Raw genomic sequence first — 14,773 nt, forward strand, 5'->3', positions numbered from 1 at the left:
CGTGTTTAGTTTCACTTTCACTGCACCCCCCCCCCAAACCGGCCTGGCGTCATCTGTTATTATTATTTGTACATACTGTATATGTTATATTTTCTGCGCAGAGATGGAAATATAAAAGACAGTTAATGCAAACACACCTGTTTGTACTCTTTTATTCCCTCACCCAATGAGAATCGATAAGAGAATCGATAAGGAATCGGATCAATAAGCACTATCGATAATGGAATCGGAATCGTTAAATTCTTAACGATTCCCATCATTACCATGGAGTTGGATCAATGACAGTGGATGGACACACTTGTTTTTATGTACAGTTAATCATATATTTTGTTGAAAAAGTCACACTTTTTTTGGCTTTTCTCTCTTTTGATTAATAATAACCTTTGAATTTACTCTGACGTCTACACGATCATGACATTTAAAGGGAAAACACCTGATTTTTACAGAAAAAAAGTAGATGGAGTCTGCCTTTAAAATGAGCCTGATGACAGCCCAGCCCCGCTCCTCGACCTCACCCTGCTCCCAACCAACGCCAGCAGTTTTGTTTTATGATTTCAGAAAGAGAGAGTGTTTCAGAATTTCAGCATTTGTTTTGATCGTATTGTAAATAGTTTGTAGTCACCGCAGCACATGTTCAGGGTGAGAAGTCTATTTTATTTTATCACTTTTTCTCCTGTTTTGAATTAGGAGGCCAGGTTAGACCTGTGTATTTTGGTTTCTTCATTTTGATTCGGGAAGTATAGAGTGATTGAGTTATTTGTGTGTTATTTTGCCACTGCTCACCTTAAAATGAATAACTTGCTACTCAGTTTTGATTTGACATCAACTGTCACGGTCTTCTTTGGGAGTGGGATTCAAGTGGGAGTCATTTTATGTTATGCCATTTGTACCCCTAGACGAGGGCGTAACAGCTTTTTCTCTTTTGATTAATAATAATAACCTTTGAATTTACTCTGACGTCTACATGATCATGACATTAAACAGGAAAAAAAAACTGATTTTTAAAGAAAAAAGCCAAATTCAGAAGATAATATTTTCATAAGTGGTGATAAATCATAAATGTAGAGGAAAAACTTATGTCACAGGTGTCAAACATGTGGCCCGGGGGCCAAGTCTGGTCCGCCAAACGATCCAATCTGGCCCGTGGGATGAAAGTGCAAAAATGAACCTGAACAGTCCAGGTTGTCCAAATCATTTTGGTTCGGGTTCCACGTACAGACCAATGTGATCTCCAGTAAAAATAACAACACAATAACCCATAAATAATGACAACTACAGATTTTCTTTGTGAAAAATTATGTGGAAAAAATTTAAGAAAAAAAAATAAGATTACACTGTGAAAGTATTAACATTTACAAAACTATTCTTTCACAATAAAATGCAAATAAATGCATAAATAGAAACAAAGATGAACAACCCGAAACGTGCAATTTTAACAATGTTCTGCCTGTTACTAAATGTTTTGTGCATTTATGGATCCACTGTGATCTGTAGTTGTGTTAATAATAACAGATGTAATATTGTAGAAATTGTTCAAATTTTAGTTCCAAATTCCAAAATTTTAACAATATTCTGCCTGTTACCAAATGATTATGTAACACTGTGTGTAATGTACATATGTAAAAAAATAAGTTGAGCCATAATATTGTTAAAATTGCACTAATTTTTCAAATAAAATTTCTGTTCTTTCAGGTTATTCACATCTTTTTTGTAAAATGTAAATATTTTCATTATCTAATCGGGGTTTTTTGTACTAAAACAAAAAGAAAAACTTGGATTTGTCATTATTTATAGGTTATTAAGTCGTTATTTTACTGGTCTGGCCCGCTTGAGATCAAATTGGGCTAAATATGGCCCCTGAAACAAAATGAGTTTGACACCCCTGACTTATATGAATGTCACCACAAAAATAGTGCTGAAGTCTTTTTAAATAAACAATTAGGATATAGACAGAACTCTAACACGGCTGTAGAATTAATACACAGTTTCCAGTACGTAGTCACATCCAAAAGGACAGTTATGCAAATTTGTAAGAGAGGGGGATCTAGGACTGATAACTGCAAGCAAAGGCTCCAATTACAACTTGCAGGTTTTTGAAAATAAACATGTTTTTGTTTTCTTAGATATCTCACACAAAGACTGGGAAGTAATGGTAATTTGGTACCGGTGGAATGACATTCAAGTATTGTTCAGGCAGGATCCAGTGGTGAAAGTCATGTGTAAAGAGTTCTCATTAGTCAGTTTCTGTTTCTGTCATGTTTTGTCACATTCCACTTATACTGAAATGGATGACCTGCAACTTTAACCTGACTTTCTTTCATTTTATATGCATTAAAGACCTAAACAGCTGATGGTAACTGAAAGCACCTAATGAATATTTAATAACATTTCAAGAACTAATTTCATCAATACTTTTAAATAAGGGATGGAGAAGGGGTGGGATTAAATAAGTTATACTTCCTCCCACTCCTTTCGAATGTGTCATTTATAAATGTATGTATAAGTTTTTTGCTTTTTTTTTTCCATGACTTCTTACTACCTGTTTTATTTCTAAGGATTTAGTAAGACTATTTTGTCTTGTTGCATCTTCAAAATAAACAAAACAAATAAATAAAAAAAAATTAGTAATAATTCAAGTAAAATCCAGTTTCTCATCTTTTCAGCAGCATGAAATATCATGTATTTGGACGTTTAGAGATTCTGTAGTGAATGTGAAAATATCATTATCCTCTGTAACATGAAACCCCAGCATAAGGGCACAACAATATTAGCTTGTTCCAAGTACTTTTCAATGGCAGCTCCATCTCAAAATGAACTAAAACCAAAAATTTTAGTCTTTAAAAATAAAAAATAAAAATAAAAATATGAGTTTTTGTCCCTGATACAAAATGCTTAATAACATTTCAAGAACTAATTTCATCAATACATTTAATAAGGGGTGGAGAAGGGGTGGGATTAAATAAGTTATACTTCCTCCCACTCCTTTCGAATGTGGAAATGAAGTCATGTATAGATGTATGTATAAGTTTTTTGCTTTTTTTTTTCCATGACTTCTTACAACCTGTTTTATTTCTAACGACTAAGAAAGATTACTTTGTCTTGTTGCGTATTCGAAATAAACAAAACAAAAAAATAAATAAAAATAGTAATAATTCAGGTAAAATGCAGTTTGTCATCTTTTCAGCAGCATGAAATATCATGTATTTGGACGTTTAGAGATTCTGTAGTGAATGTGAAAATATCATTATCCTCTGTAACATGAAACCCCAGCATAAGGGCACAACAATATTAGCTTGTTCCAAGTACTTTTCAATGGCAGCTCCATCTCAAAATGAACTAAAACCAAAAATTTTAGTCTTTAAAAATAAAAAATAAAAGTATGAGTTTTTGTCCCTGATACAAAATACTTAATAACATTTCAAGAACTAATTTTATCAATACATTTAATAAGGGGTGGAGAAGGGGTGGGATTAAATAAGTTATACTTCCTCCCACTCCTTTCGAATGTGGAAATGAAGTCATGTATAGATGTATGTATACGTTTTTTGCTTTTTTTCCCCATGACTTCCTACAACCTGTTTTATTTCTAACAACTAAGAAAGATTACTTTGTCTTGTTGCGAATTCAAAATAAACAAAACAAAAAAATAAATAAAAATAGTAATAATTCAGGTAAAATCCAGTTTCTTATCTTTTCAGCAGCATGAAATATCACGTATTTGGACGTTTAGAGATTCTGTAGTGAATGTGAAAATATCATTATCCTCTGTAACATGAAACCCCAGCATAAGGGCACAATAATATTAGCTTGTTCCAAGTACTTTTCAATGGCAGCTCCATCTCAAAATGAACTAAAACCAAAAATTTTAGTCTTTAAAAATAAAAAATAAAAGTATGAGTTTTTGTCCCTGATACAAAATACTTAATAACATTTCAAGAACTAATTTTATCAATACATTTAATAAGGGGTGGAGAAGGGGTGGGATTAAATAAGTTATACTTCCTCCCACTCCTTTCGAATGTGGAAATGAAGTCATGTATAGATGTATGTATACGTTTTTTGCTTTTTTTTCCCATGACTTCCTACAACCTGTTTTATTTCTAACAACTAAGAAAGATTACTTTGTCTTGTTGCGAATTCAAAATAAACAAAACAAAAAAATAAATAAAAATAGTAATAATTCAGGTAAAATCCAGTTTCTTATCTTTTCAGCAGCATGAAATATCACGTATTTGGACGTTTAGAGATTCTGTAGTGAATGTGAAAACATCTTTATCTTCTATAACATGAAACCCCAGCATAAGGGCACAATAATATTAGCTTGATCCAAGTACTTTTCAATGGTGGTTCCATCTCAAAATGAACTAAAACCAAAAATTTTTAGTCTTTAAAAATAAGAAATAAAAATAAAAATGTGTTTTTGTCCCTGATACAAAATATTTAATAACATTTCAAGAACTAATTTCATCAATACATTTAATAAGGGGTGGAGAAGGGGTGGGATTAAATAAATTATGCTTCCTCCCACTCCTTTCGAATGTGCAAATGAAGTCATGTATATGTATGTATAAGTTTTTTGCTTTTTTTCCCCATGACTTCTTACTTTTTATTTCTAAGGACTAAGTAAGAATACTTTGTCTTGTTGCATATTTGAAATAAACTAAACTAAAAAAAAAATTAAAATTAAAAAAATATATATATATAATAGTAATTCAGGTGAAATCCAGTTTCTCATCTTTTTAGCAGCATAAAATATGACATATTTGGATGTTCTCAGATTCAACAGTGAACGTGAAAACACCATTGTCCTCTGTAACGTAAAACTCATGTAGTTTGACAAATAACAACAGCTGTCGACACTTGTTTTGATGTTCAGTCAGTGTTCAAAAGGTCATGTTTACTTCAGTTTTCTCTGTTTTAATATAATAACCTTTGAATTTATTGTGAGTTTTTATGAACACCTACATGGCCAGTAAATTAAATACAGGGAAATATCTGCTTTTCGTTGAAAAACGTGACAGATAATGTTATGATAAATGATGATAAATCATTTCGGAAAGGTTGAATGTGGAGAAAAATTTATCGTAGGTCATCACAAAAATAGATCTAGGTCTTTAAGGCTTAAATTAATCAAATATGTTGGTTAAATAGTCACTTTTTACTCATTTTTCTTTGTTTTGATATAATAACCTTTGAATTTATTATGGTACACTGTAAAAAAAAAAAAAAAAAAATCCAGTTGTTTTTACAGAAAAAAACTGGCAGCTGTGGTTACCAGAACAATACTGTAAAAAACACATCCAACTGTAAACATATTTACAGGGTAACATGTAGATTTAACATTTTAAACATGTATATTTAACATTGGATTTAAATGGTAAATGGACTGCACTTATTTAGCGCATTTTATACATCTTCATGGTGCCCAAAGTGCTTAACAAAGCCACCAGGTCCGACTGGGAGACGTTTAGGGTTCAGTGTCTTCCATGGACATATGGACAGTCAGAGCCAGGATTCGAACCACCAACCCTTTGGTTACTGGACAAGCTGCTCTAACAACTCTACTAACTCATTAATGTACAAGTTTGAAATGTTAAATTGTAAATGTTTACTTTTTTTTTTAAATAACTTGTTTTATTTAAAAAAAAAAAAAAAAAAAAGAAGCGAATACGCCATTATTTCAACATTATGGTCTTGCAATTTAAACGGCACCGCATTGTTTTTCAATTTACAGTTTTATTTTCTAAAAACAATAGAAATACATTGTTTCTACATACAAATCTGGTTTTGTTCACATACTCTTCCTGTAAGACCTACAGCTATTTTTGATTTAATCGTTAACACAAAAATCTTTTCAAATAAACAACTTTGCATTGTCTTGTCACTTACAGTTTTTTGATGTTGCAATTTTACAACTTTTTGGCATTAATTTTACAGTCATTTTTTACAGTGTACATCTGTGCGATCAGTAAATTAAATCTAGGAAAACACCAGATTTTCACTGAAAAATGCAATATGCAGAGGATAATATTATAACAAACGGCAATAAATGACTTAGTGCAGGTTAAATGTAGAGAAAATATATTTTTTAAAAACAGTTCTAGGATTTTTAGAGATAATAAATCCAATCCTATCAGTAACCACAGACAAATCCTATGTTATAAGAAGGAGTGAGGACCAGATTTTCAGAGAAGACAGATTCTTCAGACAATGCCTGAACCTTAATAAAGGATATAAGGTGACAGCGTAACTGTCTGTGACATTTAAAGAATGAGCAACTTCATTAAAAAGAGGATTGTTTGGTATTTCATTAGATGGTATTAGGAGAGAAGTAACCAGAGAAGAGTTGACAGTATTTCAGTCTGAAGGTTACCCCTTGTGTGGCATGTTCCTGGTTTGCTGAATCACTGTTTTTTTTTACGTCAAGATGCCCCACAGAGTGATTCACATTATTCTGCACCCACAGATGTTTGTCACAGGCTGCATTGTTTTCTGAGGTGATGTCATACTCATTCTAATGGATTTTATACGAACCGCTATCAACATTGCTTTTCCAGGGTAATATTAAATGTGTTTGGTCTGGTGCAATCAGATCTTTACGTGCATAATAAATAGAGCTGACTGCTGTAAAACAGGAGTCATTTCATCACTTCAGTCTTTTACAAACCACTTCCTCCCTGATCCCGCACGATGAAGGCTGTAAACAGGCTCATGCAGGTTCTACACAGAAAAAAATGCATTTGGTAGACAGAAAAGACCATATTTTGTTTAGGACTTATATGATTGTGTATAAATTGATCGCCTTATGTTTGATTGAAGTGTAGATTTTCAGACAAAATGGGATTTTTGTTTAGTTTATATCCAGAAAGTACAAATGAGTCCATCACAAAACAATAACACTGGGTTACAAAAAAAAATGTTTTTTTAGCAAGTTGTCTAGGTTTTTTCAACTGAATTAGGACCATTTTGCACCGCTAAATCCAAAAATGACATCTGTTTTTCTCAATCAGGTCAGGTTTTTTTGCTAATTTGATTTTGAAAAATTTGATCTTCTCACAAAATATAATAATTAATACCAAAATAAGATTGCTAAGCACACTTTATGAAACTTGTGACTTGATTCCTGTTAGGTACAATGGTGTATTCACCGCAGATGTAGCAGAATACGTCAGGCTTATTTTTGCAAGATCTTCTAGTTGAGGCCATTTCATTCACCATTAATCATAAATTGGCAAAAGTAAAATCTTCAGAACTCGTTTATTGCAAGAAATATGAAAGACTTTTGTATCATATGATGTGAAAATGCCCATAAATGTAAGCAAAAATGTTAAAAAGCCGATATGTAGCATAGTTCAGAAAGTTGACCTGACTGAGTAAAATTAATGTGATTTTTGGATTCAGCACACCAAAATTATCCTAAATCAGCTCAAAAAACTTAAACAATAAATTTGTTGTTGACCAGTGTAATTAACAGAAACAAAAGACAAATTCACAGTATATGAGGAAAATAAATGATAATATCCACAACATGTACACATCTCTATGTAATGGTCTTACCCATTTTTTGTCATAAGTCACAGAAATTATGCCTTAGTTTTATGCTTATTTTATCTTCACAATTTTTTTTTTTTTACTTTTTTTTTATTGATTTCCAATAGAAAACATACATAACACATCAACACATACCACACTAATTGCACAATAAAATGCAAGCTAACCTCACTGCACGCGCACACACACACACATGCACACAAACTGTGTAAGAAAAATAAAATAAAAAATAATCACAAAAAATTTACTACTAATAATAATAATGATAATGATAATGGCACACACAAAGAAAAAAACTGACACTGTCACACTCAATAACCTTATAGTTGAATTTAATCTATCGTTGCTTGAGAAAGTCTTTTAACCCATAAAGACCCAAACATCCACCATCTATCAAAATCATCTACTGATATAAACTGTTTAATTCCTGTTGATTCAAAATCCATGTAAATAATTGGTGTAAAATACAGTTTGTCATCTTTTCATGGTCATCAGATATGGCCCATTTGGATGTTCAGAGGCTCCGCAGTTACCATGGAAACACTGTCATCTTCTACAACATTGATTCACCAGTAAAACCCATGGAGTTGGATCGATGACAGTGGATGGAGACGCTTGGTTTATGTTCAATTAATGATAGATTTTGCTGAAAAAGTCACTTTTTCTTCAGTTTTGTCTATTTTTGATATAATAACCCTCAACTTTACTCTGAGCTTTTATGAACATCTATATGATTAGTAAATTAAATGTAGGAAAATACCTGATTTCACTCAAGAAAACACAAAATACAGAAGATAATGTTACAATTAATGGTGATAAATCACTTCAGGATGGGTAAATATGGAGAAAAATTCATGCACACTTGGTTTATGTTCAATTAGTGATAGGATTTTGCAGAAAAAGTCACTTTTTCTTCAGTTTTGTCTATTTTTGATATAATAACCCTCAACTTTACTCTGAGCTTTTATGAACATCTACATGATTAGTAAATTAAATATAGGAAAATATCTAATTTCATGGAAAAAAAAAACAAAATACAGAAGATAATATAATAAATGGTAATAAATCACTTAAGGATGGGTAAATATGGAGAAAAATTCATTTGGGAACTGCCACAAATGTCACACTGGGTTCTTATGGGTTAAGGGTGCCCACATCTCTTCAAATTCTTGCAACTTACCCTTAATTACATCTTATCTGCGAATACCTTATCAACATGCAGGTACCTCCAGTTAAAAACAAAGACAACAACATAACTGACAGTCCTGTTTGAAACCTGACAGAACTATTCTGATAATGTGTTTTGAATATTACCAGGAAATGATTTATTCAGTGCTTTTTACATTATATATATATATATATATATATATATATATATATATATATATATATATATATATATATATATATATATATATATATATATATTGGACGGTCAGAGGCTCTGTAGTTACCATGGAAACACCGTCATCTTCTACAACATTGATTCACCAGTAAAACCCATGGAGTTGGATCACTGACAGTGGATGGACACACTTGGTTTATGTTCAGTTAATGATATTTTTGCTGAAAAAGTCACTTTTTGTTTAGTGTTCTCTGTGATATAATAATCCTCAACTTGAATCTGACTTTTTATGAACATCTACATGATCAGTGAATTAATTATGGCAAAATACATGATTTATACAGAATAAAATGCAAAATGAAGAAGATAATATTTCAACAAATGGTGATAAATCACTTAATAAAGGCTAAATATAGAGGACAAACATTGTTTGGGAAGTACCACAAAAGCAGCATTGGGTCTTTATGGGTTAACTATCCTCGTGGTCCTTTTATGAAGTATAAATTAATAACTGTATGGTGCTTTTGAATATGTGTTTCCCCCCACACCTCAACACAAACAAATACACACAATGACATTATGTTTTTCTTAGACTTCTGTGTTTTTCACAGAAGTACATTCTATGGCTGAATAATTAATCTAATCTTGTTATTGAAATCATTATATTGGCCATGTAGTAAATGCGGAACGACAGAAATAACAGAAGATTCATCAGCCTTAAGAGAACACTTTTGTCTGAACCATGTCCAGCAAGAATTATCACATTATTAACCCTTTCATGCATGAATTATGAGAACCTTAGTTGATATTTTATTTTATACCTCTTTATGCATGAAAAAAACAATGCAAATGATTTTTTTTTTGTGAACCTATTTTTTGTGGAGTCACAAAAATGTCCACTCAGTTGGACACCATGCATTTAATTTTTGAAGCAAAGAAACATGTATTTAAAACTCATCAGAAACTGAAATACTGTGTGAAAACTATGAAAAAACATTTTTAATGCCACTAATTGCTAAATTGGTAATGTTTTCTCACATTTTATCATGCTCTAATATTAGTTATTACTCATTTCATGGAGATAATATTCTCCTGAGACCCAGGAATTTGACAGTTTTAGCTTTTTTACAAAAATAAAAATAAAAAATTCTTGATTGGAAACTGCATAATGCAACAGTTTTTTCAGATACATTTTTAAAATAATTTTTATTTATTGATTGATTTTTTTTTTTAATGGAATATCCTTTGCAATGCACAGCATTTTTTCAGTAAAACTGTCAAACTTTTGTCCCCTACAGAGGACAAAATGCATTGCTGGGTCTCAGGAGGATGTGCAAAAGAAAACAAAAACAAAACTTTTTGTTTCAGAAAACTGTTAATTACAGTCTAATAACAATTAGCAACTGATTTACACTAAAACATGTTTGTGCAGATCAGGTTTATCATGAGCAGCAAAGTTCCGATAATTGTATGAACTGCAGTGTTTGGGAGGATGCATAAGTGTCCACTGTGTTGGCTGATATGCGAGTAAAATAACAAAACCCATGAATATACAAGAGAACAGCTGGAGAATAGCTGTCCACTGGAGTGACCACTATGCATGAAAGGGTTAAGCATTGTAGTTGAAAATGAAATGCAAAAATGGTCATCCCCGCTAAAACTGTGACTCATATCTAAATCTAATTTTTTTTGTGTGTTTTTCTGTCCATTCTGTTGTGGTTTTACTCATTCTTTTACCTCAATAAACTTTTTTTGGTGTGGTCAGTGTTTTCTAATTCCCTTTTTCCACTGACTTTATCAGCTGAAGTCCCCTTGACTTCTTTCATTTCCTTTGCGTGACCAGACTTGTGACTGTTACCTCACTGTACTTTTTCACCTTGCTCTTAAAGATTGAGGTGAGATGAGCCAAGGCAGTGGTCGTGTTGGTGACATGTATATTATGTGCGACAAGAAACACATTCTATTGAACTGATTGACAAACAACTAGATGTATTTTGTTTTTGTTTTTTACTATCTTCGTCTCAAAGTGCCACCTTCTTGACTTGTAAATTTTTTTTTAAATTGATAAACATCCCATGTGTAAAAGAGTGTCACAACATAAAAAATGTATCCAAAAAATTACCTATCTTTCACAACTGACTACCATTAATATTTTTCAAGTTAAGTCCTATGAGGCACAGCTTGAAGGGGTGGGACTTAACTGATTGATTGATTGATTGATTGATTGATTCAGGCATATGCAAATGGACAAAAAACAAGGAAAAGACAGGAATAAACACACAAAAGAACATAATGAATTTACACTATTTACAAGTGAAAATTAATACATATATACTTCTACACATACATATACATATAAACTAAAGTTGCAATTTGTTGTAAAACTGCTGAATTTTTTGTCGGTGAAAATACATAAATAGAAAGACTACATACCTGAAGACAAACTGAAGATGTCTCTGCAGCATCAATATGACCAGGCTTTAACCCTTTATAGGGCACTCATAGAAATACTGTGAAATTCAACATTTCACCCTTTGTGTGTTACTGGAGGACATAACAAGACTTGAACATTTTTTATTGTCATGTAGAAAAGCAAGGTTAATGAAGTTACTATATTTGGGTCCTTACCCATAGGTCACAAATAAATAAATAAATAAATAAAAATCGAAGAAGTATATTTAAGTAAGTAAGTAAGTAAGTAAATTTTATTTATAGAGCACTTTTCACAGACAGATTCACAAAGTGCTTTATCAAATCAAATCAAAATCAAATCTAATTTACAGAAACCCAACAGAATCCTCCAGGAGCAAACACTTGTGATTGGTGACAGTGGCGAGGAAAAACGTCCCTTTAACAGCAGAAACCTCGAGCAGACCCAGACTCCTGAAGGATGGCCGTCTGCCTTGACCACTTGGGGTTAAAGAGAGAGAGTGAAGGAGGAGAAAAGAGAGAGCGATAGAGATATAGAGAGACTGGGGGAAAGGGGGAGAGGGGGGAGGTAGGGGGAGACACATGGAGTACATGTAACACTGTAAAGTAGCAACTTTACGCTGCGAAAAATGAATAAAACAGTACAAGTAAATATAATTAGAATACCCATAGAACACAATAAAATACCATTAAAAACAGTTTAAAATATGATGAATACATAAAGTGCAATCAGTTTGTATATATAAATGATACAAGAAAAGCACTTGTAATATGAAAGGAAAATGTATTTTAGAACATTAGAACATGACTTTTATGACATCAGACAAAATCTCCAGGCCCCCCTCAACCCCAACAACATTGTAACAGTGTGCAATTATAACTTTTATTGAAAGAAACATCAATATTGTAATAATACTTTTTGCTTTTCCTTGAATAATTTGTTGTTCAAATTAACCCCTTCATGTATAGTGGTCATTACAGTGGACAGTTATTCAAAGCTGGTCCCTTATATATTCACATGGATTTTGTTGTTTTAGTTCCATATCAGCCAACACAGTGGACACTTATGCACCATCCCATACACTGCAATTCATACCATTACTGTAACTTTGCTGTTCTTGATAAACCTGATCTGCAGTAATATATTTAAATGTAAATCAATTGGTAATTGTTAATAGACTGTAATTAACAGTTTTGTTTGTTTGTTTTTTTTAACTTTTTTTTTTTTTTTCCGCATATTCTCTAAGTGAGTAATAACTAGTATTAGAGTAAGTTAAAATGTAAGAAAACATCCGATTAGCAGCATTTTTTTTTTTTTTTTTTTAATTTCATAGTTTTCACACAGTATATCAGTAAATGCATGTTTCTTTGCTTCAAAAATTAAGTGCATGGTGTCCAGCTGAGTGGACATTTTTGGAACACCATGAAAAGTAGGTTCATAAAAAATAAAAATAAAAATTCAATCAGTTTTTTTCATGTGTTAAGAAGAATAAAAATACTCAGGAAAACAATCTTGATTAAGGTTCTCATAATTCATGCATGAAAGGGTTAAAAATAACTCAGATTTTTTCTTGAATAATACAAATAAACTCAACAAAACCGCTCCCTGAGACAATGTTTTTCCAAACAAAAACAGAAAATGTGCAATTATCTTTCAACTATGACAATAAAGTAACTTTTTTTTAGAACAGCAAACACATTTTGGTAACAAAGATGAACATTATAATAATATCAGTGGTTGCATTTATATTACGCATCTCAGAACATTAAAGTGCAAACTGTACAAAAACAGAAACATTGCACATTTTTCTTTTCCAGTAAATTCCTTGTCCGTTCTCCAAACCTAAACTCTTTGTCTAGTCTAGTGACAGATCACCATGGCAGTAGATATATTTGTTGTATGTTTCTAAAATGACTCCAGGGTGCTCCAGTGATAAAACATTAGTTCCACCTGCTACATGTTCTAACCTGAAGAGAAAAAAAAACACCCTGGAGCGATCCAACGCCCGTCCTGGCAAGCCTTTATGCCTCCCCTAGGGGGCCACCCCACAGTTTGAGAGACACTGCATCAGACTAACATAAGTGCTGATCCAGACGCCTGTCAACATTCACATTCTCCCTTTGAACATCATTCCTTACATTAGTACCATTACTTCATGGTACCTAATAAAGCAGGTACACTCACTGTTCATGCAGAGGTGGACCTTACAGACCCTGGAGACCACATTGGACCTGAGATTGTTGACTCACTGTCTTCACTGGAACTGTTACTGTCACAGTCTCGTAATGTGTACAGAAATGACCAAAATTAGTCACTTGCCCGATATAAAGATAATAATTTAAATTTTTCATGCCACTCTAAAAGAATGAGGTGGAACATGGTGAGGTAAGAATTTTTGTGTCGGCTGCAGGAGTCCATTAAACTGGAAGGGATTAGGGCTAAATATTCTATTGGCATCATTTATAGTCAATTTCTAAAAATTTAAGACATGGAGCTTAAAATATAAGTGAATCAACTTTGCCAAAGGATGCTAAAAAAAAAAAAAAGCTAAAAATATTTCACATTGTTCACAGTTTCTGATTCATTCACGGTTATATTTTTCAGATTCTTAAAATATTCTAATATTAAATCCAGGCATTGACCACACCAGACTCACAGATCTAATAATAACCAAAAAAAACAAAACAAAATAATAATAATGATAAAAACACAAATCCATTCACTCCTTCTGTTTATTTTTTTCTTCAACTTCATTGAAAATATTTGGGTATACAAGACATATCAGTTTTGAACAAACAAACATCAAGATGTCAAAAAGAAAAAAAGCATTTGAACAACTAAATTTAAAAAAAAAAAAAAATGCATAGATTTAAAGACACAAAGCAGAATAGACAAATAATAGTATAAAAAAATAAAAAATAAATAAATAAAAATAACCTATCTAACAAAAAAAAAAAAAAAAAATGCAATAGAGAGTTCAGTCTATTTTAAAGAATTGTTTATAAATTGCCAGGGTGCTAGAGCTTTTTTGTTAAAGATAAATTCTAAAGATTTAATGTATTTTTCAAATGCCATTAGGAAGATATTAAAATTTGGGTGTGTTTTGGTATATTTATTTTTGTGTACATGAAATCATCCAAATAAAATGATCAAATTTACAACAAATTCTAAATTACAAATGTCATGTTCAAAATATGTAATTACATTTTGAGATGTTACAGTTATTTTTTTCATAACTTTTTGATATGATATATTTTTACATTTTAGACCAGAAATTAGAAGGCTGAAAGTGTTTGTTTATGAATAAAACATATACAGGGTGGGGAAGCAAAATTTACAATCAACATTTAGTTGTTTTTTCTCAGCAGGCACTACGTCAATTGTTTTGAAACCAAACATATATTGATGTCATAATCATACCTAACACTATTATCCATACCTTTTCA

Source organism: Sphaeramia orbicularis, chromosome 4, assembly GCF_902148855.1.
Source record: "Sphaeramia orbicularis chromosome 4, fSphaOr1.1, whole genome shotgun sequence".
Lineage (NCBI taxonomy): Eukaryota > Metazoa > Chordata > Actinopteri > Kurtiformes > Apogonidae > Sphaeramia > Sphaeramia orbicularis.